Source organism: Pleurodeles waltl, chromosome 3_1 (genome assembly GCF_031143425.1).
Source record: "Pleurodeles waltl isolate 20211129_DDA chromosome 3_1, aPleWal1.hap1.20221129, whole genome shotgun sequence".
Taxonomy (NCBI): domain Eukaryota; kingdom Metazoa; phylum Chordata; class Amphibia; order Caudata; family Salamandridae; genus Pleurodeles; species Pleurodeles waltl.
The window spans coordinates 239,700,610-239,726,663 of record NC_090440.1 but is presented as its reverse complement, the minus strand read 5'-3'; the positions used below and the strand labels follow the sequence as shown (position 1 = coordinate 239,726,663).

At 42.2% G+C, this 26,054-nt stretch overlaps 1 protein-coding gene across 3 annotated transcripts in view; it reads left to right on the top strand.

Moving 5' to 3' along the window:
* Positions 1-26,054, top strand: part of CPEB1 (cytoplasmic polyadenylation element binding protein 1) — a 376,131-nt gene that overhangs the window by 75,526 nt on the left and 274,551 nt on the right. The gene's annotated exons all lie outside the window — the stretch shown is intronic.

The window sequence follows — 26,054 nt, the reverse complement described above, 5'->3', positions numbered from 1 at the left end:
CACACATCTGTTTAGGATTCCACTAATTAAAGCGTTCATAGAAGGACTTAAATGGTTCACTCCACCAAGAGTGCCCCCTGCACAATCATGTGACCTCAATATTCTTATCAGACTCATTGGTCCTCTTTTTGAGCCACTTAACGGAAGTCCTCTTCAGTACCATTCATGGAAAGTGGCTTTTTTAGTTGCTGTCACATCTGATGTTGGCTCCAGGCACTAACCTTGGAAGAACCATTCTTCCAAATTCATATGGACAAAGTGGTTCTTCACACTAATCCGAAGTTCCTCACTAAATTGGTCATTCAATTCGGTTTTAATCAATTGAGTTACCTTTGTTTCTGCAAACTGACTTGGTTGCTAAAAGAGCCCTTGGCAGTTTAGAATTAAACTTGCATTAATGTTCTACATTGACAACTAAAGAGTTTAGGAAGACTATGAGGTAATGAGAAGGCTACAGAGCTGTTTAGAGGTGATCCAATATCCAAGAACAGCATAGCTAGATGGGTAGTAAAATATATTCAAACTTTTAATGCTAAAACAATACAACTTCCTGTTATTTCCAGAGCACACTCTCAAGGAAAGGGATAGTGGCTCCCTTCTTTCTGGTAAAGTATGCCCATAGGTGACATTTGTAAGGGAGCTACATGGTCTACCCCACAAATGTACAAAACACTGTGTAGATGTACTTGACACCAGCAAGCTAATGTAGGTCAAGCAGTTCTAAGGACCCTTTCCAAGTGATCTGCAATTCCCATAGGCTAACTACCGCTTTCACGGAGGTACTGCTTTACAGTCTATGCATAGTGTATCGACAGCTGCACATTCTTTCAAATGGAAAATGTTACTTACCCAGTAAGCATCTATTTGTTGCATGTAGCGCTGTAGATTCACATGCGCCCACCCTCCTTCCTGGACACCTGTGGCTGTTGCAGTTACCTTGTACTTATACATAACTGTACATGTATAGTTACATGGACACCTTTCTCCATACTTCCTTTACACTCCTTTTCGCACCCTCCTGCAGTAAAACAATCTTAAAGGAGTTGATGCCAGAGCGCAGTCAGAGTTGTCTCTCAATCCTTTGTCTTTAAAAGGCTTCTTCGAAGAAACTTGCAACACTTGATGGCAGGAGTAAGCAGAGCATGTGAATCTACAGCACTGTATGAACAGATGCTTACTGGGTAAGTAACAATTTCCTTTTGTGACCTTTTATGAGGTCATGGTCATATGAACAATGCAGATGTTGACTGTAATGATCCAAAACCCTGTTCATTAGCATATAATCAATTATACTGGTGCATTTGTTTGTACCTGTGGCTTGTGCAGTAGTCTGACACAGGTCGTCCATTAAGCAAGCGTAAATCATTTCTGAGCAGCATATCACTTAATAGTCCTCCATACTTGTTTTTTCCTAGCCTTATAACTGGTGTTCTTGTCTACACATCTCTGGTACCACCATCCTAATAGCTTGACGAGAGTATTCTTGTGCCCAAACATTTTGTTTCGGGTGCCAGATATGTAGTTTTCTATTCTTTAATGAAGTATAGGATTTCTCATTTCCAGGAGGTAAGAAAGTGTTGAAGACATCAACTGTATGCTCAGTGGTACAAAATCTTTTGTGCTGATTACATTTTTACCTTGTTTAAATCTCTAATATTACTTGAAACCCTGATTTATTTACTTTTTTTTCGCTCTCCCTTGGGTCTACCTCTGCCTTCTCTCAAAGCTTTAATGCTGAGCACTCAAGTTCAGTAGCCACTGTAGCCCATGTTTCCTGAAGCATAAAAGTGTGATTTGATAAAGTAAATCAAGTCCATTTTTCTAGGGGGAGTTCAACCCTGCATTGTTACAACTCTAATATTCAGCCATACATGCACTGATTTGGGCAGGCTTTGATTCTTATCCACATTTAGGCTGTGTCTGATTGACAGTTTTTTTTTTTATTGTTTTGAAATCGTTGGAAGTATTCCTAGTTGGCAATGGTTTAGCTTTGACAGCCTCCATTGAACGAACTGTCATTCTTAGCTGCTTGGTATCCATACCAGGGTGTTCACTGGGACTCTTCGCTGATCGAAGTAAATATCTAGAATTTGTATGAAACTGCCTGCAAAGAAATTGGTATGGGCAAATTCTCAAAGATACTTGGATTGCATTTTGGTTTCCCTTCTATGGTGTGTAAGCCACAGCTTGCCAAAAAATAGTTCTACAACCAAGTTAATTTCCCTTTTGCCCACTGTGGGGGTTGGGAATTAACCAGAAAATTGAATTTGTGCATTACAGCTTCCAATAGGCCTGGTAATGCATTACCCTATTGTGAGAAGGTAGCCTCTTGCTAGCATTGTTACCCCCACTTTTGGCCTGTTTGTGAGTATGTCAGTGTGTTTTTACGGTCTCACTGGGACACTGCTAGCCAGGACCCCAGTGCTCAGTTTGTGGCCTGAATGTGTGTACCTGTGTAGTGCCTAACTGTTACTGAGGCTCTGCTGATCAGAACCTTAGTGCTTATGCTCTCTCTGCCTTTAAAATTGTCACTATAGGCTAGTGACCACTTTCAATTGGCATACTGGAACACTGTTATAATTCCCTATTATATGGTACCCAGGGTATTGGGGTGCCAAGAGATCCCTATGGGCTGCAGCATTTCTTTTGCCACCCATAGGGAGCTCAGACAAACTTTTACACAGGACTGCCACTGCAGCCTGAGTGAAATAATGCACACGTTATTTCGCAGCCATTTTCGCTGCACTTAAGTAACTTCTAAGTCACCTATATGTCTAACCTTCACTTGCTGAAGGTTAGGTGCAAAGTTACTAAGTGTGAGGGCACCTTTGCACCAGCAAAGGTGCCCCCACATAGTTCAGGGCCATTTCCCCAGACTTTGTGAGTGCGGGTACACCATTACACGCGTGCACTGTACATAGGTCAATACCTATAAGTAGCTTCACAATGGTAACTCCGAACATGGCCATGTAACATGTCTAAGATCATGGAATTGTCCCCCTATTCCAAATCTGGCATTGGGGGGAGAATTCATGCATCCCCGGGGCTCCACTATGGACACAGTGTGCTGCCAAACCAGCTCTCTGGGGGTTTTCTCTGCAGCTACTGCTCCTACCCCACAGACAGGGTTCTGCCCTCCTGGGGTCTGGGCAGCCCAGTCCCAGGAAGGCAGAACAAAGCATTTCCTCGGAGCAGGGTGTTGCACCCTCTCTTTGGAAATGGGTGTTAAAGGCTGAGGAGGGTTAGCCTCTCCCAGCCTCTGGAAATGCTTTGAAGGGCACAGATAGTGCCCTCCTTGCATAAGCTAGTCTACACCGGTTTAGGGAACCCCCAGTCCCTGCTCTGGTGCAAAACTGGACAAAAGGGGAGTGACTACTCCCCTGACCATCCCCCCAACCCCCCCCCCCCCCCCCCCCCCCCCCCCACGGGTGGTGCCCAGAGCTCCTCCAGTGTGTCCCAGACCTCTGCCATCTTGTTTCTTGAGGTGAGGGCACTCTGGAGGCCTGAGTGGCTAGTGCCCACAGGTGACGTCAGACTCCTCCTGATAGGTGCTTACATGACTAGGTGGCCAATTCTCCTTTGAGGGCTATTTAGAGTGTGTCCAGTGGGCTTTTCCTCAGATAACGACTTGCAAGAATTCACCAGAGTTCCTCTGTGCCTCTCTTCGACTTCTGCCAAGTATCAACCGCTGACTGCTCCAGGACACCTGCAAATCTGCAACAAAGTAGCAAGAAGACTACCAGTGACATTGTAGTGCCTAATCCTGCCGGCTTTCTCAACTGTTTCCTGGTGGTGCATACTCTGGGGGCTGCCTGCCTTCACCCTGCACTGGAAGCCACGAAGAAATCTCCTGTGGGTCGACAATCTTCCCCCTGCTTCAGCAGGCACCAAACTTAAGCTTCACCGGTACTCTGGGACCCCCTCATCCTGACTTGCGTGGCCCCTGGACCATAGGTGATGGACCCAAGTGACCCAGACTGTCAGTGGTCCAACTGTCCAAATTTGGAGGAGAAGTCCTTGCCTCCCTTCCCCAGACAGTAATCCTGTGCACCACGTGAACTGAAGCTACAAGGGCTTCTGTGCACATTTCCAAGAAATCCTGCATGCACAGCTCAGCCTAGGTCCCCAGCACTGTCCTGCGATGCTCAGCTCCCTGAGTTGATATCTGGTGTCTTGGGACCTTCTTTTGCAGTGTTGAGACGACTGCTGTGTTCAGTCTTCTTGAACCCGTGTGCAAGGACTTCTGCGGGTACTTCCTGCTTGTGCGTGGGCTCTTTACATTGCTGAGGGCCCCCTCGGTCTCCTCTCCCAAGTGGCGACATCCTGTTCCGGCCTGGGCAGCACCCTTTTTCTCTAACCGTGACTTGCAGATAGCAAGGCTTGTTTGCGGTATTTTGCCAAGGAAACAACTCTGCATCCTGCAGACGCCGTGCGACATCTTCTGCATCCGTTTGTTGTTGCAGAATCTTCAGCTTCTTCCACCCAGAGGCAGCCATTTTGCACCTTCATCTGGGATTTAGTGGGCTCCTGCACCCCCCAACCTCCCCGCAGACACTTTCGTTACTCTTGGACTTTGGCCTTTGCAGGTCTTCAGGTCCAGGAATCAGTCTTCAGTACTTTGCTGTCTGTTGTGGTCTTTGCAAAATCCCTTATCGCAACTTCAGTATGTTTCTGAGGAAATAGTACTTTACTCCTACTTTCCAGGGTCTTAGGTGGGGTATCTTGGACACCCTTAGTGTTCTTACATTCCCAGCGACCCTCTACACACTACACTAGCCTAGGGGTCCATTTGTGGTTCACATTCCACTTTCTTAGTATATAGTTTGTGTTGCCCCTAGGCCTATTGCATTCTACAGTGTTTGCACTACTTTCTGACTGTTTTACTTACCTGATTTTGTCTTGTGTGTATGTTGTGTATTTTACTTGCCTCCTAAGGAGTATATCCTCAGATATTTTTGGCACATTGTCACTAAAATAAAGTACCAAATCGATGTGGTGATATGTCTGGTGTATATAATTGAACTGTGTATCGAAGCCTGGGGTTACGTGACACGGTTTGAGTCAATGTTAGTGCCTGGTTCCACGCGTGCTGTGAAAGTGGTGGTTAGTGTCTGGTCCCATCTGGTTTTAGCTTGTTCTTGACCTTGTGTGAATTGTGTGGTCGGATTATGTATATTCCCGATATATTCATTGGGTCTTGTGTGCTATTTAGTAAATCGTGTAATATAGGGGCCATGTTGGGTTCATTGTTACTGCAGTTCCATGTAGCGCGTATTAGTTGCCGTACTGCGCCAAACACGATAGTCTCCTTGCCCTAAGTTGTGGGCGTCAGCCAGTGCCTCATAAGTTTAAGTTTTGCTTGATACTGTTCAGTGGCACTAGCTGAGGAGGGAATTTGGAGGTAAGTGAAGTCGCAGAACTTTTTGGATGGCATACCTTAAGATGTGAATGCGATCAGGTCGCTCCTGTGGATATTCTTTGGGTGTGTGGACCTTACACATTGCGTCACATTTGAAAGGGAGCTTTTACTATTTGACTGTCTGCATTATACCCTCCTTGCAGCGTGGTAGAAGCCTTGATAGTGGCCTTGGCCTCGTATGTCGGGAGCCTGTTGCTCTAACGTTTCCACTTGTTAAGTGTTGGTTTTCTCCAGAATACTACTAGTCTTACATTTAAATTACTCTTCATTTAGTTGTTTTCTTAATATTGTTTTCTGTTTGAGTTGCATTCTGTATTGCTTGGTATACAGGGGTGAAGTGACAGATTCTTCCTGGCCGAGGTCCTGATTCTTTGAAGAGCTGTGAAAAACGTACCTCTTTATTTTGTGGCTATTTCCGATCTCATTATCCATCCATACAGTTTTGGTAACTTGACCTTTCCTGTTAATGTTTAAGTTTTCAGTCCATTAAGATTGATTAGATAGCTTCTGGCACACGATTTTGATATTGCAGAGCAGTTGCACCGATCACCTACTTTTATGCCCTTCTTGAATGAATCTGCTACAACTTCCTCCATTATGGGCATTCTTTTCTCAAGTTGTGCTGTATAGTTTGCAATGTTATGCATAATTGAAATTGGATTGTTTTGGATGACTCCGTGGTTAACTCACTAGCCACAATGTCCAAAGTCTTGTCTCTTGTTAAAGTACAGTGGTCAGCTGTGCAGGTGGAGACTGTGGTCTGTCTTGCCTAGGATTAGAAAAGAACACATAAATCTGAGATTTCATGCTGCAGGTTCCTTAACTTGGAATGTTCACTAGGTGTTCAACTGGATCTGGAATCTACTGCCAGTAAGTGGCATTTGGCTTGGTTAACATGATCCATGCTGGAAGTGATGTGCACAGTGCCTGTATAGGTGCTTCTCCAGCATGCTGACATCAGTTCTTTACCTTCTGTGCCATCAGCGCCAATCTGGAGACCGCTACCTCTTAACATTTTTGAAAGCTTTTTCCAACTTTTATTTTTTTTTTTAAACCTGGTCTCCTAGTGGGACGCTATCCCCCCAAAAAACCTGTGGGGCTTAACCCTTGTGGTTCCTATCACAGGCAGATGTCCGTGACAGACCCTCATCTGGATTCTCTAGTACCTCCAGGCAGACCACAACTCTGAGGAATGACCCATTAACCTGGTGTGAGCGATCCCTAAAGTTGATTACCGAACAGCTGGTGCACCTCATTCTTGAGCAGACTGACCCCTCTGGGGCACCTTTGTGCTCAATGGGTTCTGCACGGGCTCCACTGAATTCCCACCAACGCTTGTCCTCTGTGCCAGTCGGGCCCCTCGATCCAGATGGTCTTAAGTCGCAAGTCCTCTACTTTCCCCAGAGCAATCTGGTGCCATCATTCTCAACGCCACTGGCACCATACAGTGGTGTGGACGCCATCGTACCTGACAAATATGTGGAGCTGAATCAGCATTGCCTGATGTAGAAGGCAGAACCAGCTAGAAATTGCCCTTACAAGTTTAAAAAAACATTATTTCTTTTTTTGTGGAGCCTGCTCACTAGGTCTTTAAGTTGACCCATGTCAAGCACGTTCTGCTTGTCGTAACCTTCGGTGTCTATAGTAGGGGCTGCCAGTTGTCCATTCCCACCCAACCACAAAGGCCTGCAGAGTCCCCTGTCCTTTTAGCTTCCACAAGTCTTGTGGGACACACAGCCAAAGGTCTACCCAGTCTGACCCTTCCCACCACCCTGTCACATAGTCAAGTCTGATCCTCTCCACCACCCTGGCAACCACAGCCTAAAAACCACTTTAGCTTGGCCTTATAGCATCACAGGCAACCAGTTTCTGGCAGGATCTGACACCAACTGCTCTGCTGGCAGTCCATAAAATAGTGCAAGTGGGTACTGCATATTGTTTAGCAGCGTTACTTCATCCCAGTTTTAAACCCGTCGCCCATGCCACAATCCCCAAACAGGCTGACTGAGACCACCTGTTTTTCTGCTAATTATGGTTTTGTCGCATTTGCAATATAACCCATCACCGGCATAAACTGCAGCTGTTAAGAGAATGTGTTTCTAGCTCAAGTGGTTCTGAAGTTACTACAGACAGACATGTGTTGCTGCACAGTTAAAGGCCCTTTGCATAGGTTGCCTGGTCACCTTTCTGTTATAGGTTTGGGTGCTAAACTGGTATTGATGAGGTGCAACCTGTGCAGACAGTGGTAACAAGTGTTAAAAATATATATATATTCTAAACAATGAAGTAATACTAGAAAATGTGCTGCATTGTCGATTAACTGGGCATTTCTTTATAGTTTTGTCAACGCTGCTGCATAATTTGGCACTCCTGCTGCATAATTCAACAGGCTCTGCTTATAACACACCTAAAGTGTACCTAGTTGCGCGATTAGTGTCCTGTGTATCTGGAAACGTATAATCTTTTCCAGATTTCCCACTGGGTGTCAGGGCCTTTGATAACCACAAGTCACATGTATCAAAGCTTCGTGAAATCCAAACTTGTGTTCAGTGCTTTCACTCTTGCTTTAAAAGATCCTTATGGAAATAGCAATCTGGATTGGTGTAGGAGTTCATCTAAATTTCCTCCCCTTAGTCTGTTTACAATCCATTGTGATTTGGGGGCTGCTATACCAGTTTTAGCTCCTTAATGCCACTCTGTTATATTATTGCTTGTTAGTCTGAGATTCTGCCCCTACTAGAACGTACGTATCTCATATCCTGTTGAATCTACCTGTGTGCAACCATCTAGCAATACATGAAGTTGTGCATCTCAGTAATATTTCGTTGGCCTGTGACTCGGGTATTGTGACGTTTTATGGCTCCCTTAGGGGATTAAGCCAACAAAATAAATTTATTGTAACTGAATAATCAGTTGTATTCATTTGGGGAGGTGGAGGAGGTGATCTCTGGTGCACATAACCTTGCAGTGCTTCCTGGATGTCACTTTGCCTAGCATTGAAGTGTAGTTTTACCTCCATTAACACTGCCTACATTTTAGGAACAATGACCAAGTTAAGTTTGCTGTAGTGTACCTTGATTTTCTATCTGTATTTCCAAGTGACTTAGTTTGCCCAGCTGTGGGAGAATCTTACTTTGTGGAAGAAAATGCTGTGCATTCATAATGTATTAATCTTAAAATGTTCTGGGGTAAGTTACTTAAGAAGCACACTATAGCACATCGTCTCTTGCAGCTCACTTAAAGCAGGATGACAGTTGGACTAGTCTGTAAACAAAGCCAACAGAATACAGAGATGTACAGCCCTGTGTATGCCCTTTTAAATAGTAGAATGTTCTACAACCAATATGATAAATATAAAAATGAGGAATGGTTAAGAAAACAACCAGTGGTTGAAGGTGTCTGAGAGAAATCAATTTAGAAATCACATCAGATGGAAACGAGAAGCATCCTGTACAAAAGTAGTGTTCAAAGAATTTTAAACACAATTGTAAATGGGTAGTCCGCATAAATTGTGTGGAATAGAAGTGTCAAACTGGGGAACCTGCCAGCACCCTTGCTGCCAGATTCTGAACAGTCTTAATTCTAGAAATGTGATGCCTTAATACCCAAATAAAAGCTATTACTGTACTCTATACAAACTACCACCAATCTGTCATATCTAATAGAATAAACCTAATGGGTCCAGTACCAAAATAGTGCTGTGTTCCCCAGGCCTAGAGGAAAATAAGGAAAGTCTGATGCCCTGGTCAAATAATTACCTGTGTAGGGCCTTATAAGAAAGGGTGAGTAAATGCCTTGAATATTCCTCGTAAAAAAAAATATATATATTGGATTACTCATTCACCTTCTAGGAGTTGTCCTCCATAGGATTCACACACATTATCATAGGTGTTATTTAACAAAGGAACACCACCCCAACTATGCCAGAGTGAAAAACTAGTTAAGCAGTACAGGTATTTCATTAAACTCCTACAAACATTCTGGCGACATCAAGTGGTAGCGGCGGCAAAATACTGCAACATTCAGATATGGAATTCCTGACGCTAGGGACATATTGTTTGGGGTCAAGGCATCAAGTTTTCATGTTTATTTTGTCCTTGGGACAAGTAGGCCCAACCTGCTGCAGCACACACCCTTTAACTGCCAGTTTAGAGAAGGGAACTGTGCAGTTGAAGTAATGTGTGTCCATATGTAAATGCTGTTTGAACTTTTATTTATGGTTCATTAATGAAAACCTCAGTATTAGGGTGAGCGCTGCAAATAAATGTTTAAAGTTCACTGCACTACTGACAGTGGTTCCAGTAAAAGTGTACACACATTTGAAAAGCTTAACAATATGAGGCGAAGTATAATGCTCCCAGGATGCTGATTAGATGCAAATGTTTGCAGAAGCTTGTAAGCAAGAGTGATTCTTTGCTTTCAAAATGAAAGGTTCAGAAAAAAATGCAAGTAGGGAAAATTGCTTCTAACATTTTAGGTGCTATTTCTTTGAAGCGTTACTTAGTAAATTTTTGATGCATGCTAGTATTTCAAAAATATTCCAAATCAATGTAACCATTTTCAGTATGCTTTTCGGAAGCATGAAAATAAATCTGCACTGATTCAAAGTCAACTGATTCTACATTTTTTGAGAGCCTTTTGGTTTAGTCAATGTGTCTTGTTTTGACATGGCTTTTGTAACTTTTTTTTGTGGGAGTTTCCAGGCACTTGCCATTGTAACAAACACTGGTAAAAATAAATTCTTGGTCTCAAAGCACACAGCAGCACAACAAAGACCTGCAGCCCCCCTCTAGGAGCCTCCTCAGCACATCACCTTCCCTGAGTGAGTCTGGAGGGGCGGTAGGCTCCATGTTCTTTGCACCGGGCCCCCTCCAGCTTTGTTACGCCACTGACTGCCAGAGTAGCTCCTGGCACTGAACAAAACTACTTTGTGTGCCAAACTCTTTATGGAAGAGCAGAATGTGATCACTCACAGCAAAGCCAGCATATAGACAGAAATAGAGGTTTAAAAAAAAGGGTCTTTAATGCCAGACCTAATTAGGGACCCAATTCTTAGTCATATGTGTGCCCATGGTATGTCTTTGAATTAGTGGCTTCCGTGAATACACAAGAACTTAGAGAAATTGTACTCCTAGAAAAGCTTCAGAACTGTATTTTAGCACGAGCAAATATGCATTTGATTTCATGTGAACCACTCTTTTCCTAACCCTGGAAGAACAACTTCATATGTAACTGATGGGAGTAAATTTCCAACCTTTCTCATTATGGGAAAAGATTAAAGAGCTGGTGAAAATCCTTACAGCATGCAAATAGGTAGGTTTGCAGACTCGAAGGCATTCCAACCCTGAAACTATTGCTTACTACTTCTCGAGCCCCAATATGTAGATATACTGAAAGGTGGCAAAATAAGGAAATTGCTATAGCAGGGATTGTAAATGCAAGTATTAAAGCCCTACTATAGTAGTAGCCCTGGCATAATTGGAGAAGCTATCACGGTCACCACACTGCATGGCACCAAAGGTACGAGTAGTTTTTTTTTTTTTTGACCAGTAGATTGAAGCAACCTCTCCTATGGACATTTAGATATTTTACTAAATTAATTCCACACCCCTCAGCATTGCACTATTAACCTGGGGTTCTCCATTGGTGGGGCCAATTTTCTATATTGGCCTGGGGACAGAAAATTGACTTTTTTTTTTATAAAGAAATTGCAGGTCATTCTAGTTTAGTCTGTATAATGGCATGATTGAAAACATAGAATTTAAGTCCTACTTTCTGTTGCACTAGAAGGCCAATTTAGAAATGTAGTTGTCCCGTTTCAGTGCTCTGTAAACCTACCAGGTCTTGGACATTGATTAGGACAATAGTCAGTGATACTGTACTTACTGGTAATACTGCCTGGTCATCAAAAAGATGCCAGTATAGGGAGCCAACTTAGCTTCTATTTTATATCCTCTAAAACACCTATCAAAAGTGGAGGAGAGATTGATGCAGTTAAAAAAAAAAATAAAATCGGCATCTATTGAAACATAAGGCAGGCAGGAAAAGAGGAGTGGTTTGCATTGGAAGGTAATCGTAGATTGTAGAAGTCTATACATCTAAGTGTGTGGTTTACATAATAAATGCCTCATACATACAGCCTATATAACTGAGTTGATTTACATACAATTCTCCAACTCTGTGCTAGAAATGTCATGTGCCAGATGAAAATGCCCACCATACATCCTATTGCAACAATCAGTATTGAGTAATGTATGAGGATAGCTGATATCAAAGATGGAGTGCAAAAGCCTAATTCTCCTTGGGTATAGTCATGTTTTTAACAACAAAAAAACCTCTTATTCAGAATATAAGATAAAAATAGCGATCCTCTTCATGGTACGCGACCAATATTTACTAATGTAACAAATGTAGTTTCTTTCAAACACTGGTCTCCACATAGTCATCAGTGTAAGAACATCACTTAAGATTAAATTAAGATCCACATTTTACATTGGCCCCTCAATACACGCACTGTATTTCTGTTTCATCCACTACAGCAGATGGAATGAGATCTGTTTGGAAGTTGTGGCATCCCAAGTGACAATGTACTTCAAGCGATTCATAAGCAGTGAGCCAGTGCGACTAGGGAACCATTTTCTTAAGATTACTAACGTACGTGGCCTTGTTGGTCAGATTACCTGGACAGAAAAGATCAGACTTGATATGGCAATCTGCGTACTCGGAGGAAAGTATTCCCTAATGCACTGAGGGACAGAAATGAGGACTAATTAGGTGAACCATATGGCAGCGGCTTGTGTGGATTGGTTGTCTTTTTGTGGACTAATGAATGGATGATTGTCCGCTTTTTGGCAAGTGAATCAGTGAGATTGTCTACATATAGGTTATGCACCAAAAATTATTGGCAATTTAAGATCTGCATAAACAAAATAAGCATTTTGTGGAGGTTTCGTAGATCTTGCCCACACTGTTCTATGAATAGTATTATAGAGCCGGAGTTTTGTTGGAAGATAATACAGTCCCTCAGTGGAGGCCAGAAGCAGAGTCTGGGTTCAACAAGGGGCTTTTTTTATTTATTTTAACAAGGATAGTGGCAATTTCCTCTATCACTGCTGACCGAGGTAATATAGAAGTACTCGGGTGGAGAAGCTTTAGGTAAAGCATACTCAATGCCTGGTTTGAGTCCTTCTGTGAGGCATGATATATTTGGAGTCGTACTTAAACTACAGAGTTACACTGTTTAAACAAATAACTTGCATCAATGAGGACAGTTTTTAGTCCAAGCATATTGAAGTAATGTCGCTGATTGTCGATAGTGTTGAGATTCTAAACTGAAGGAGTTTCCTAGTGTTGAGAGAAACTGGCCTTGAACGTAACAGGGATGTGGAATTCCTATCTCCCGACGCCCGGGACATCTTGTTTGGGGTCAAGGGCAACAAGTTTTTATGTTTACTTTGTCCTTGGGACAAGTAGGCCCAACCCCCTGCAGCACAAACCCTTTGGCTGCCTGTTTACAGAGAGTGGAACTCTCTGCAGTTGAGGTAATGTGTTTCCAAAAGATAATGCTGTTCGAACTTGTATTTATGGTTCATTATTTGAAAGCCTTCATTATTAGGGCGAGTGCTGTAAATAAATGTTTTAAGGTCACACTTCACTACTGACGTTGGTTCCAGTACAAAAAAAAAAAAAAAAAAGTGTATACAGATGTTTGAAAAGTTTAGGCTATGAGGCTAAGTATAATGCTCCCAGAATGCTCTCTGATTAGATGCAAATGAAGTGTCATTTAGTAAAATGTGTTGATGCATGCTATTATTTCTCAAAAATATTTTTAATGGAAAATCAGTGTAACCATTTTCAACACGATTATGGGAAGCATGAAAATAAACAAACACTGACAAAGCCAACTGATCTGATATATTTGTATACGTCTTTTAGTTTCATCGATGCATGTCTTGTTTTGACCTGGCTTTTGTAACACTTTATTGTTGTGGGAGCTACCAGGCCCTCAACATTGTAACAAACACTGGCAAAAAACCCCCAAAAAGTTTTTGAACTCTAAAAGCACACGTTGCCACCAGCGGCATAACAAAGGCCTCACAGCCGCCCTCCAGGGGGCCCCTTAAGCACAGCACCTGCCCTGAGTCTGTAGAGGGGCCTCCTCCATGTTCTTTGCAAAGGGGCACCTTCCAGTTTCGTTACGTCACTGATTGCCACTGTAGTTCCTGACACTGAACAAAACTACTTTGTGTGGCAATATACTCCTTGTGGAAGAGCAGAATGCGATCACTCACAGTAAAGCCAGCCAAAAGAGGGAGGAATAGAAGTTTAATAAAAACAAAATGTCTTTGTTAACACCAGACCTAATTAGGGACCAAGACCCACATGTAGGTAGCTTTTTGCATGTCGCAAACAGTGACTTTCGCTGTTTGCGACGTGGAAAAAGCACATTGCGATGCACAAACCCAGTTTTGCGATTCGGTAACCTGGTTACCGAATCGCAAAACGGGTTTGCGACTCGCAATTAGTAAGGGGTGTTCCCTTCCTAATTGTGACTCGCAGTGCAATGTAGGTTTGTTTTGTGAGCGCGGGCGCAAACCAATCGCAGTTTGCACCCATTTCAAATGGGTGCTAACACTTTCGCAAAAGGGAAGGGATCCCCATGGGACCCCTTCCCCATTGTGAATGTCACTGTAAACATTTTTTCAGAGCAGGCAGTGGTCCTATGGACCACTGCCTGCTCTGAAAAAATGAAACTAAAACGTTTCATTTTTAGTTTTTGTTATGCATCTCGTTTTCCTTTTAAGGAAAACGGGCTGCGTTACAAAAAAAAAAAAAAAAAAAATGCTTTATTGAAAAACAGTCACAGACATGGTGGTCTGCTGTCTCCAGCAGGCCACCATCCCTGTGAGGGCCACCATTCGCGAGGGGGGTCGCAAATTGTGACCCACCTCATGATTATTCATGAGGTGGGCATTTGCGAAGCCCTTGCGAATCACAGATGGTGTCAGGGACACCATCCTACATTCGGATTTGCGACTCGCAATTTGCAGGTCGCAAATCTGAACCTACCTACATGTGGCCCCAAATTCTTAAAGAAAGTCACAAAAGTGCACCCATGGTATGTGTCGTACCCCTATAAAATATTTGTGAACTGTATTTTAGCATGGGTAAATACGATGTGTAGATTTGCTCATGTAAAAATCTATTGAGCATTTGGAAGTTCATTTTCCCTCCAGCCACTTTCTTCCCAACCCTGGAAGAAGTTCTAATTCTGCCATTGTCGGGAGTAAATGCCCCAACCTTTCTTATTATGGGAAAATATTAGAGAGAAGCTGGTAAAAATCTTTAAAACATGCAGGTTAGTAGGTTTGCAGACTCAAAGGCATTCCAGCCCTGGAACTATTGCTTACTGCTTCCTCCAGCCACAGTATGCAGATCTGCAGAAAGGTGGCAAAATAAGGAAATTGCTACAGTAGGGATTGAAACTGCAAGTATTCAAGCCCTACTATGGTAGTAGCCCTGGCATAATCAGAGAGGCTATTATCAGAGCACTTACATAATGAGATTGCTGCCATAATTTGTCGCCACACTACATGGCGACAAAGGGACAAGTAGATCTTTTTACAGGACAAGTAGATTTGAGAAGCAACCTGTCCCCTGGACAAGTAGATATTTTAATAAATTCCACACCCCTGACGTAAAGTTTTTCCCTAGTATCTTATCACTGCCTGAGACTGGGTGTACACCTATGCTGGTTGATGTGGGTGAAAAGGCTGATAAAATACGCACTGGCACAGCCATATTCTGTGCTTGCTAGATTGCAGATTTGCTTGCTTTTGGCGCACAGATGCGGTCTGATTTTAGTGTTTATTTTTTTGTTTTAACAAGTCGCATCTCTGCTCATGCTTGGTGCAGTCGGGAACATCGCTAGCCCAGTAATCACTGCAAGTTGAGGCAAATGGGAATATCCAAAGGAAGCTGGCAAGGGAGGAAGAGGAAATATCAAACATCGGGCATTGTGAAGAAAGCGGGTTGATACTAAACACATTAAATATTTCTGCTGAAATTCAGAGAACATAGCAAGTTGTCAAACAATAGCAGCCCAACAGTAAATGTTAAATGCAAAATACAAAAGCTATATAAATGCACTGTGGAATAAAAACGTCTGAATATTGCCAGAAAAGGGTGTATTTAAGGTAGTAATGGCACACCAAGTATTTAGATTATATTAGTCCAATATCTAAACCCACAACGGTGCACTACAGTGGGGAATACACCCTAAAACCCCTACATTGATTGGGCTAAACAATCAATTAAAACTACAAAAATACTGAGGCACTCGATCTAGTGTCAATTAACAATATTTACAACAGTTCCTGCAATATTAAACTGTACAGTAGTTCAGTATTAGTAAAATCAAAGAGCGGCAATAGCAATATTCCAAACCTCAGAATCCTCGTATGTGATTTTGTTTGTCAGTTACTTTTACGTGCCCTCTCACGACAAATCTTTAGAATCAAAACATATGAAATTCCAATATTTTTATTTCCACTGATTATATGAAATGTCCTCATCAGATTCCGTGTATTTCCACACTCCTCAGTATTAAGATTATAAATCCATTTCTTATGCCAAATAAACCGAAGAATAGTTCCATGTTACTTTCCTAGTTCATTATTAATTAATCATCCATCCTTCTTATAGATTACTCCTTAATGAAACGTCCATCATTCTTACAATGACCTCACAGCCAACACGCGTTTCGTCACTTGAATTCTTCAGGGCTGAGATTTAGTTGCTTCATAGCATATGAACCTTCCTGGATGTCAAGTCGGAAAAAGTAGTCATCAACCTAGATTAATAAATCCTATTAAAGTCCATTCAGTTTGAGACAAGAGGGTTGAAAGAAAGGACCCCACTTCATTAACCATTACCCTTAAAGCTGATCATAACTAGAGGTGATAAACTGTTAATATAAAGAGACACACCCATTGTGAGTCCCATCCATCCAAAATCATGTCACCAATAGTGTCAAAGATGAATTAACCAATATCAAAGTAGCAAAAACCATATTTGTGTTAGTATGTGTAATAAATTACCAGTTTACTGCCACGCTATGTGTAGACCAAAAATAGCTACCTGCCACACTAAACCCAATTAATAATTACCTCCGGGCAATGTCTTAAACCTGAAATAATTATCTGTTACAAGGACCACCAGTAAATCAATGTCAGCAAGTTATACTCCGAAAAGGGCCGCTCCATACGTAACACTCCACTATAAAGCAGACACTGTATAATTTTTAAATAAGTCTAGAAGCAACCAGATCAGGTTAACCTCATAGTATATTTCAGTCTCAAGACTACATTATACAGGTTCAGTATCCTGTTACAGGTTGAAAATTTACCTCAAAACAAGCATATCGCGGCTAACCAAGGACGCCTGCTTGAAGATTACCGATCTCGCAATACAGAGCTTCAAACGAAGATTTTTGTTAGAGGGCACGTAAAAGTAACTTGGACAGAAATGAAATCCCAAATGAGGATTCTGAGGTTTGGCATATTATTGCTATTGCCTCTTTGATTTTACTAATGCTGAACTACTGTACAGAGTTTAATATTGCAGGAACTGTTGTAAATATTGTTAATTGATACTAGATCAACGAGTGCCTCAGTATTGTTGGAATAAAAGTCGTTAGTGTGGAGTTCAAATTTAGAGAACAAAAATTAGATGAAATGCCACTGAGGCCAAATGCTGTTTTGAAAGATGGTAAAGATTATTGCATACAATTACATGGCATACATGTCCCTCCTTCTATATACACTGTACTGCATTTAGCTCCGGTGATGGTGGCAAGCATGCTTAGTGCCAGTCATTCAGAAGACCGCCAAGCTTCAGCCATTGGATTTAATATATAACGGTTACGTTCAGTCCAGGAATCGTGAGCAAATAAAATTTACCTGAACTTTAAACCAATACGCCTATTCCATGACTATTTTATCTGCACCAAGGGATGGTACTGCAGATGGACCTTCAATGGCTTCTGCCATATTTTGTGCCTTACATTTTTCCCTCATTTCTCACAAATCTGCTTTGGTTACGTTAAACCAATTTTGTAATAACTGACCTAAGCGTTTTGGATCACCATAGCCAAGACTAATTGTAAATGTAATTTGGATCTTTGGGATCTGCAGTTTTCTGGTTGCTTAGTCGACGTTCGGATTACTGCTGTGGCTTCTTCTCTTGGACCTTTGCTTTTTTTCATTTAGAGGTTTCTTGAAACACATCTATGAAAATCCACTTCAGTACATATTTTTCTGAAGTACTCTGCAGAGGACTTTCAGCCATGTTTTCCCAATCTACAAGAGCCTTAATTTATTTTCTCTCCCTGCATTATCTTCAAAGTTCTAGTTTCAGCATCTTTAACAAAAGGAAGGACGACTGATCAAACAGCCCCCTGGGGGTGATAATTACCTCTTCAAATGTGAATCTAAGCACAAGAGTGTATTTGTGGCAGAGTGCTAGATTTCTGTGGGTCTCATAGGATCATTTAATCAACCTTGTCAGGCAAGTGTGCCTTACCTTCACTTCATCTTTCATTATGCCAAGCTATTCTTGCAATAATCAACAATGTTCCAGACCATTTTGTAAGATTAGCATCATTTTCTTTCAAGTAGAAAATACATAACCACTTTAAAATGTAGCCCTAGAAAAAATTTGTAGGAAATATTACAAGCCTTAAGCAGTTAATTATCTCGCTGCAGCCTCATGAGTGCCCCAACAAATGAGGGCTTTCACTCTGCTTTCAGGAAACTTCTGAAAACCATGTGTATAGTCTCCCTCGAATACTTGCTCATCTTTCTCCTTAAGACTGGGGAGAAGTTCATGTTTGCGATACAACAGCTACGTAGCTAATGGTTTGGTAACAGTAAATTGTTTTGTGAATTGTACTTTGTCTAACACCACAGTGAGTATTGTAAAAATCAATTCTCCAGTATTGGATCTTTAATGTATTTACATGCTTGAATCATTACCTGTCTAAGTGGGAGCCACATGGTACCATAATAAATCAATGTGTATCCATAGAATAGGCACTAATGGCAATGAACCATTGGCTGTATAGCCGATCTGTCCTTCAAAATAAATTATATTTTTTTATATAAATCTTAGTCAATCAGGTGACAGCACCCTCTAGTACACTCCTGAGAGAGGTGGAGTTTTAGATTTTCTAATGCGTGTTGTGTGGTGAGTCTCTGAGCTCTGATTAGTTTTCAATACTTGTTCCAAATTCTTGAAGATTTCTCTTCAGAACTCCATACTTATTTCCTGACTGGACATGTCAAGTGGCTAAAGGGCTTTTCAGAGGTTGCAACACCTGCAGGGGGAATAAGCTCCATTCTGACGACCTGCATAAAGATTGTATATATTGCCTCCCTCTGGAGCACCAGGTGAGATTGCAAAATTTGTTGTACCTTTTCACAGAAAATACTGAGACCAGGAAGGAAGACTTTTACTCTGGCTCCAGAACCTTAAAGCTAAGGAATGCCCCCTCTGATGAAAGTGCTTCTTTGAAGACTCGCATCCAAGCAAAGAGATCTGATAAACTCTTCAGCAGCACCTTGTAAAGCTATGACAAATCTCATCTGGACAAGTAAAACACGAATGTCCATCAAAAATGGAAAAACATTTGTTCAGAAAAGGTTCGTTCGGAGCCTACTTATTCTTTCCTAAAAAGCTCGGACTAAGGCCTCACAATTGCTGTCAACAATTGAAAAAAAATTCCAGTTTCTGGTGACATCTGACAGCCTTATCAAGGACTACCATGACTTCAACACTGACACTTACTACAGCTGCAGTGCCCAATCATTGCTGTTGTCGTCCAGTATTATAGCAGCAAGAATCAGGAAGCAGATAGTCATCCCAATGAAAATGTTTGTTTGTGGCCCATCCCTTAAGACCAACGACAACATACTTATTGAAGCTAGTGTTGACTAGGGACCTGTCGACAAAGGAACTATTGACAAAGGCTCTGTTGACCACAAGGGACCAACTGTTGGTGAGAGAATAGATGAGGGAGCCATCTGCAAAGACAGTTGATGCCACAAATTCACATAGTCAACGAAAACATTATTTTTGCCTTTGTCATGGATTGCTCTAAGGAATAAATCTCCTACAGATTCTTCCGGTCCACACCTCACCCAGTAAAGTTTCATCTCTCCCACCAGCACATCTTCTAGACAATTCACAAGACTATGGCCCCTTGGGGGTGGCTAGTAGCCCATCATAACTTCACATCAAGTGCCAGGAGGATAAAGATGAAGGGCAATACTATGACTAATGCTATTATACTGCTGGAGAGCTGTTATCAGTACCAGCAGGAATACTCACTGTAACTGGAGCATCAGGAACAATCCATCCAAATTACTAGGTCTTTAGTGAGCAACTTGCCAAATGCGCTCCAGTACGATCGCAGGTTTCCTGAGCCAGCTGATACAGCTTCCTTAATGCAGACACCAAGGACCGTACCATCTCCTCCGCTCCATAAACCTTTCATGACCATCAAGAATTCTAACTGCTCCTGCAATCCTAATTCCACAAATGGCTACTACCAAAGCTGATGATCCACCTTCCACAGGGGAAGGAGGGAGGATGAGGGACAATGCTTCAATCCCTAATGAAAGGGATGATTATCTAATCTGGATTCCATCTCCTCCATTACTGCCAACCGATTCCTCACTGGTGAATATCAGTGGATTCTGTAATGATGGAAAAACTGCTAAGAGGTTTGAGCTTCTGACTCTCCAAACAGATTGCTTCCTTTATGATTTTTAGAGCCCACCAAAAAATCTGTTTGGGTTATCCCTACATTGACTTTATTTGGCACGTAGGCCTCCATCATGAAACATCCAGCTACCGTATCTGCACTCATCTCCAGACTTAAGGAAAAAAACACCTGAACTCTCTAAAATGCTTAGTCGGCCAACCAAAACCAGCCTTGGTGGTATCCCAGGCGGCCCACTGTAGCTCCAAGAATCTGTCACTCCATTCTCAGCACCTCTTGATAAGGATAGTCAAAGGCTCTAACAGTGGGAAGAGATTATCTTTCATGGCAGCCGCAACGGTTAGGACAGCAAACTTTCTGGCAGTATTAGGCTGCTACGACTGCCAAATGTGATCAGACCTTTCTACATACATTGACCTCTTGCCTGACAAAACTAAAATAGAAGCCCATAATATCCTCCAAGGAGAAAGCATTGGCTGAGATCTGAGATTGTCTATGGATTATCTCAGCAACAGGTTTCAAGCAGCTTTCTGGTCTGGTGGCCCTACATAGACAAGGATGGCTAAAAGCTGCATCTTTCTGCCCTGAGGTCCACAGTAAAATACTAGAAGCATGTGGACAAGGCATTCCAGTCAAAAGCTGGTAGACACTGCCAAGTCCCTGGGAACTCTATGGTTTCGGAAGCAGCCATTTTGAGGAGCTGGGGCAGAGGAACATATTCCTATAGAGGTGGTTATCAACCCTACAGAAGCAAATACCAGTCTTATACTCTGTACTGTCAACAATATCTGCAATAACAGACTTGGACAACGACCAACAGAAGCATGTAGCTAGAGGAATGTTTTTGTCCTGAGGCAGAGATTCCAGCAGAACACAGTGACCTATCCATAATGGCGGCTACCCCACCTCAAATTGCCCACTCCACTGGCAGGTCAGGTTTGGCATCGGACTGGGTGAAAAGGTCTTTCCATATGTATCCGGCTAATAAAAGCAGACACACAACAAACATGACTACAGCACCCTGTCTAACATTATTTACTAGACCAGGTCTACCAATCCGTGTTCAAAAATCTCACTTGAACCAGACAACCTTAACATTATTGGGAGCTTTCTTAGGCACAGGATAGTGTTTCCCTCACAAGACAGACAAATTTGACAACTAGCGAAGAGATTGGGCACTAAAGTCCGTTTCTGACCACCTATACAAATCACTCATTGGAATGCTCTGTGCATTCACCTCATTCCGAACTGTGTACAGGTGCGACCACTCCAAGAGTAATTGGACAAGCAGTGGCCCCAGACCCAAGGTTTGTTTGAGGACATTGTTCACATCACCCAAACAATGACACAAGCCATGCTTTGGTAGCCTCTGGCATAAAATCTATCTACAGGTCTGGTACAAATTCCCAAGTATGTCATAACGACAGATGCATTGCTGGAAGGTTGGGTTGCCCATATGCAAGACCGAACAATCAGTGGAAAATCGGATTCCAAGGAAGCAAAACTGCACATAAACCTGCTAGAGATGAAAGCCATTGCTTTGCCATTAAGATCTTTTCTCCCCAAGGTAGCACTCAGCAGTGCTCATTTGTACAGACAATACCAACAGCATCTTCTACCTCAAGAAGCATAATTGCGCACGCTCACCAGCTCTCGCCAAGCACAGGCAATCTGGAACTGGGCTCTACAACATTAGTGCTGAAAGCAGAACATGTACCAGCAGTATTTAACATCCTCGCAGATTCATTAAGCAGGACCAACCGCACCTGCCAAGAGTGGGAGCTCAACCAATACTGGACAATCTAGTCTATTGTTGGGGAAAACTAAACTTAGACCTGTTTGCAGCAAGGGAGAACAAAAAATGCCAATTCACAAGTTGGCATCACCAGGAGGGATTGTGGGGAAATGAGTTTGCAATGAGATGGTTAGGAATCCATGCTTAACAACCCCACCCGATCGCACTGATTCCAAGGTTTCTCAGGAAAATAGAGGACCCTGCTGAGCCTTCATTGCTCCAAGGTGGCACAGTCTTGGTTCACAGAGCTCCTGCCCAAACAACTTCACATGCAGTTCAAATCAATACCAACACCGCGTACAACGAGCCAGGGTTGGGGGTCCATCATTCCAACCCGGCATTTCTACACTTACCAGCTGGCTCCTGAGTTCAGTGAGTATGCTATGCTAGACATTCCTTTAGACTGCAGGGGAATTCTGGTGAAAAGAAGGGCAGAGACCGCTAACAAAACCTACAAGTGCAAATGGAAGTGCTTTCACATCTGGTGTACAGTACCCAAATTCATCCTTTCTCATCACCTGAGCAAATTCACCCATATTTACCACATCTAGCACAATCCAGATTAACCTATTCTTCCATTAGTGCATCTGATGGCAATTTCCAAATTAGACTGTCTGGTGACTCAGTCTTTGTGGTCCACCAGAATCAAAAAAAATCCTAAAAGGTCTATTCAGGAGATATCCTCCAGTGAAGACACCCCGCCATTGTGGCTACTGAATGTGGTTCTAAGACAACTTGTGAAAGCTTCATTCGAGCCCTTTCACAAAGCAGAATTGTAATACCCTTGAAAACAGCCCTTCTAGCACTCGTGTGTCAAGTTAGTGACATTCATGCATTTACCATGAAAGAATCTTGCCTTTAATTCCAATCAGACAAGGCAATCCCAGGTTTATGCCAAAGGTACCTTTTGACTGCCACCTAAATGAGCCAGTAGTCCTATGTATGTTCTTCCCAAATCCACTAACTGTTGCAGAGAAGTCATTACTCTTTGGACGTCAAGATTTCTCATGTTCTATTTGCTCAGTACCCATCACATTTGCAAAGGGGATCAATTTGTGGCAAATAGTAACCTCAGACAGGCTCCTCCTGTTTCTAAGCAAACCATTCCCAGATGGATTGCATCCTCCGTTCAGTTTTGTTGCAAACGAGAAAACCATTGCAAGGTAAAGTTAAGGCCCATTCCACCAAGGCTGTCTCCACCACCATAGCGGTTTGCTGGTGTGCCCATCCAACACACCACCATAGCGGTTTGCTGGTGTGCCCATCCAACACTATCAAAGTATAAACACCTTCCCTCCTATATCCTTCTAAATATAAACAAACTTACAAATCTTTCTAAACATCTATATATCTTTTATTATACGTGAAAAACATTTAAATGTGTTTACAATGTAAAACTAAAATATCATGGGACAAACATAAGGACAAAGACAAACCTATAAGCACTCATAATCGCACACAACTCCACTCCGTAATACTCATTCAAACCACATATATGATTATTCACATCACTAAACTCAGTTCAACAATTATAAACCCGCATTACATGTTTTCTTCTTTGTTTGGTCCAAAATTATCACAAACAATTTAAATACAATCACATTGAAAATATCAATACATTGAATTTTTGTGGGTGGCTTTAATCATAACACATATAGTCCTTAAGCACACCATGCAATCCATCTCCGATATTCAAATTAATATCCAGCACCTGTGCTTGGTATTCCGCATTTCCAAGCTACAGATTCAAATGTCCAGCCACAAAATCAACTGCCAATGTGCATTTCAGTGGATTCCAAGATTTCTCAATTACTTTATGCCACCTTCATCAGGGCATTAGATTACAATCCCTCAGTGAACTGGAAAAAGCTGTTCGCTTAATTGGTATTGTGTACTTCAATATGACCGACTGCCATAGTTCGAAAAACCTCCATCGTTCCACTCATTGACGTGTATTGCATTCTATCCTCCAAACGTTATGCTGGCGTCTGCTCAAGAACCGGCATGAAATGCTTCCAATCGCCAAATCCAACACATCTGCAGAGCAGCAACATGGTCCACCAGGCACACATTTATGAAACCGGATTGCTTTGAGACTGACAGAGCTGTGGGACAAGCAGTATTAAGACCTATTTCAGTAAGGTAAGCCTCACACCTGTATTCCAGAAGAAAATTAAATGTAACTGAAGTTCCTCCAGTGTTCTTTTATAGATTTACATGCGACCCAACCTCCTGAGGCTTTCCCTTTTTCTGTAATACTACAGTAGTACACTTCTGCTCAAAACTCACCCTCTCTTGGGAGTGTACTAGAGTGCTGTTGCCTAATTGGCTAAGGTTTATAATGTGGTCCTTTTTTTAAATGGACATAGGCTATACAGCCAATAGTTCATTGCTATTAGTACCTATTCCAGTGATCCACATTACTTTATTATGGTAGTGTGGGACTCCCACTTAAGGGAATAATTCAAGCATGTGAATCTATGAAAGATGCCAATACTAGAGAACTAGTGTTACAGGTAATTTGCCAATTTTATTTTTCGAGATAAAGGGTTTCCCAAAAAGTGGCCAGAAATCTGGGTAGACCTACCTAATATCCTGTTCACCACTATTGCAGGCAGTTAGCAGCAGACTAGGTTTTCTCATCTCCACATCTGTGGAGACTAGCTTTTTCATGTACCACTCCTATATACCCCTTCACTCCTAATTTCCCAGCTTACATCTTGATTCTAATTTGTTGCATTTATTGCATAGGTATTGCCTTTTTGGTGCATGGATCTTTGTTGTTCAGCACCAACCTCTTTAAGGATTCATGGTCTCTGCTCAGTTTTAGCATTGTTGGATTTCCCAGCACCCCTTCCTTTCATACGTTCCTGTGGACTTATTTTCTTCACCAGAAGGCAGGTTTGATCAGTGTGTGGTTTAGTTTTCGATCTCTTTACAGGCCCTCTCTGCTGTCGTTGTCTTCAGGCTTACTGTCTGGGGAAAGTATTTTCTTCTCTTGCTACCCCCTCCCCCTTCCGGAGAAGTTAGTGATACTGTAAATGTGGGATGATCCTTCAGTCAGTTGCTTGAACATGTATGTTTATACTATATCGGCATATTTTGCCCTGTATACTGTTCTAAAGAAGTCCTTCATAACTAGACTGTTAGAAGAGTTTTGTCATTGGGTCGTCTCCTTGTTCTGCTCTGCTGGGTTGTTGGTCAGTGATCCTGCACTCAGTTGTCCAAAGTGACCATCTCAAAGATGTAGAGCTCAAGGTGCACTGGGGGAGGGGGGGGGGAAACCTCCACCTTTCTATAACCCCGATTTTCAAACTGGAATCCAGCTATTGGGTGCACATGATGGGAACCATGTTCTTGGTGGTTCTCTATTTTGCATTGGGGGGTGGGGGGGGCACAGTTACATTATATAGTGCAGTCTCTCCCACCATCACGTTAGGGTCAAAGTAACATTCACTCACTTCAGTTTTTAACTAGCTCTATCTGCAAACACTTCAGTTGTCCAAGGCAGTAGGACACGGATCTTATAAAGATTACAGGTCTGTACCCTGCATGGCGTTCGAGCGATACCCCTGCTTTGTATCCTTAAAGAGCAGTGGCCTGGTCAGCCAGGGCTCTTACTGTCATTCTTCTTTACGGTCTCATGGTATTCTCTAATTATTGGCTTGATGCTTGTTTGATCCAATAGGAATTTCATCACTTTTTGTGATTTTATGTAGATGGTACTGTAGCCCTGCCAAATCTGTACTGAAATAGCCGTCTGCACAAATAGTGCTGCTGCCAAGGAATATCTGCAATCTGGCTCAACCCCAGGATCTGACTGGTTTGAAACCATAGGAGCAGTACATGGAAAAGATGCTGCCTGTGCTTGATTTAAAACGTAATTTTCTTGCAAGCCCCTAGCCTGTGCTTGGCGTGCTCTTTTGGAATAGTGCGATTACGTTGGTTCTTTCATTAAAATCGCAATATTTAGTGGTTCTAGCTCTATTGATAACTGCTGTGCAATGAGTCAAACGTGCTGAAATAGGAAAAATAATGGTCATGGTTTTCAGGTGCAT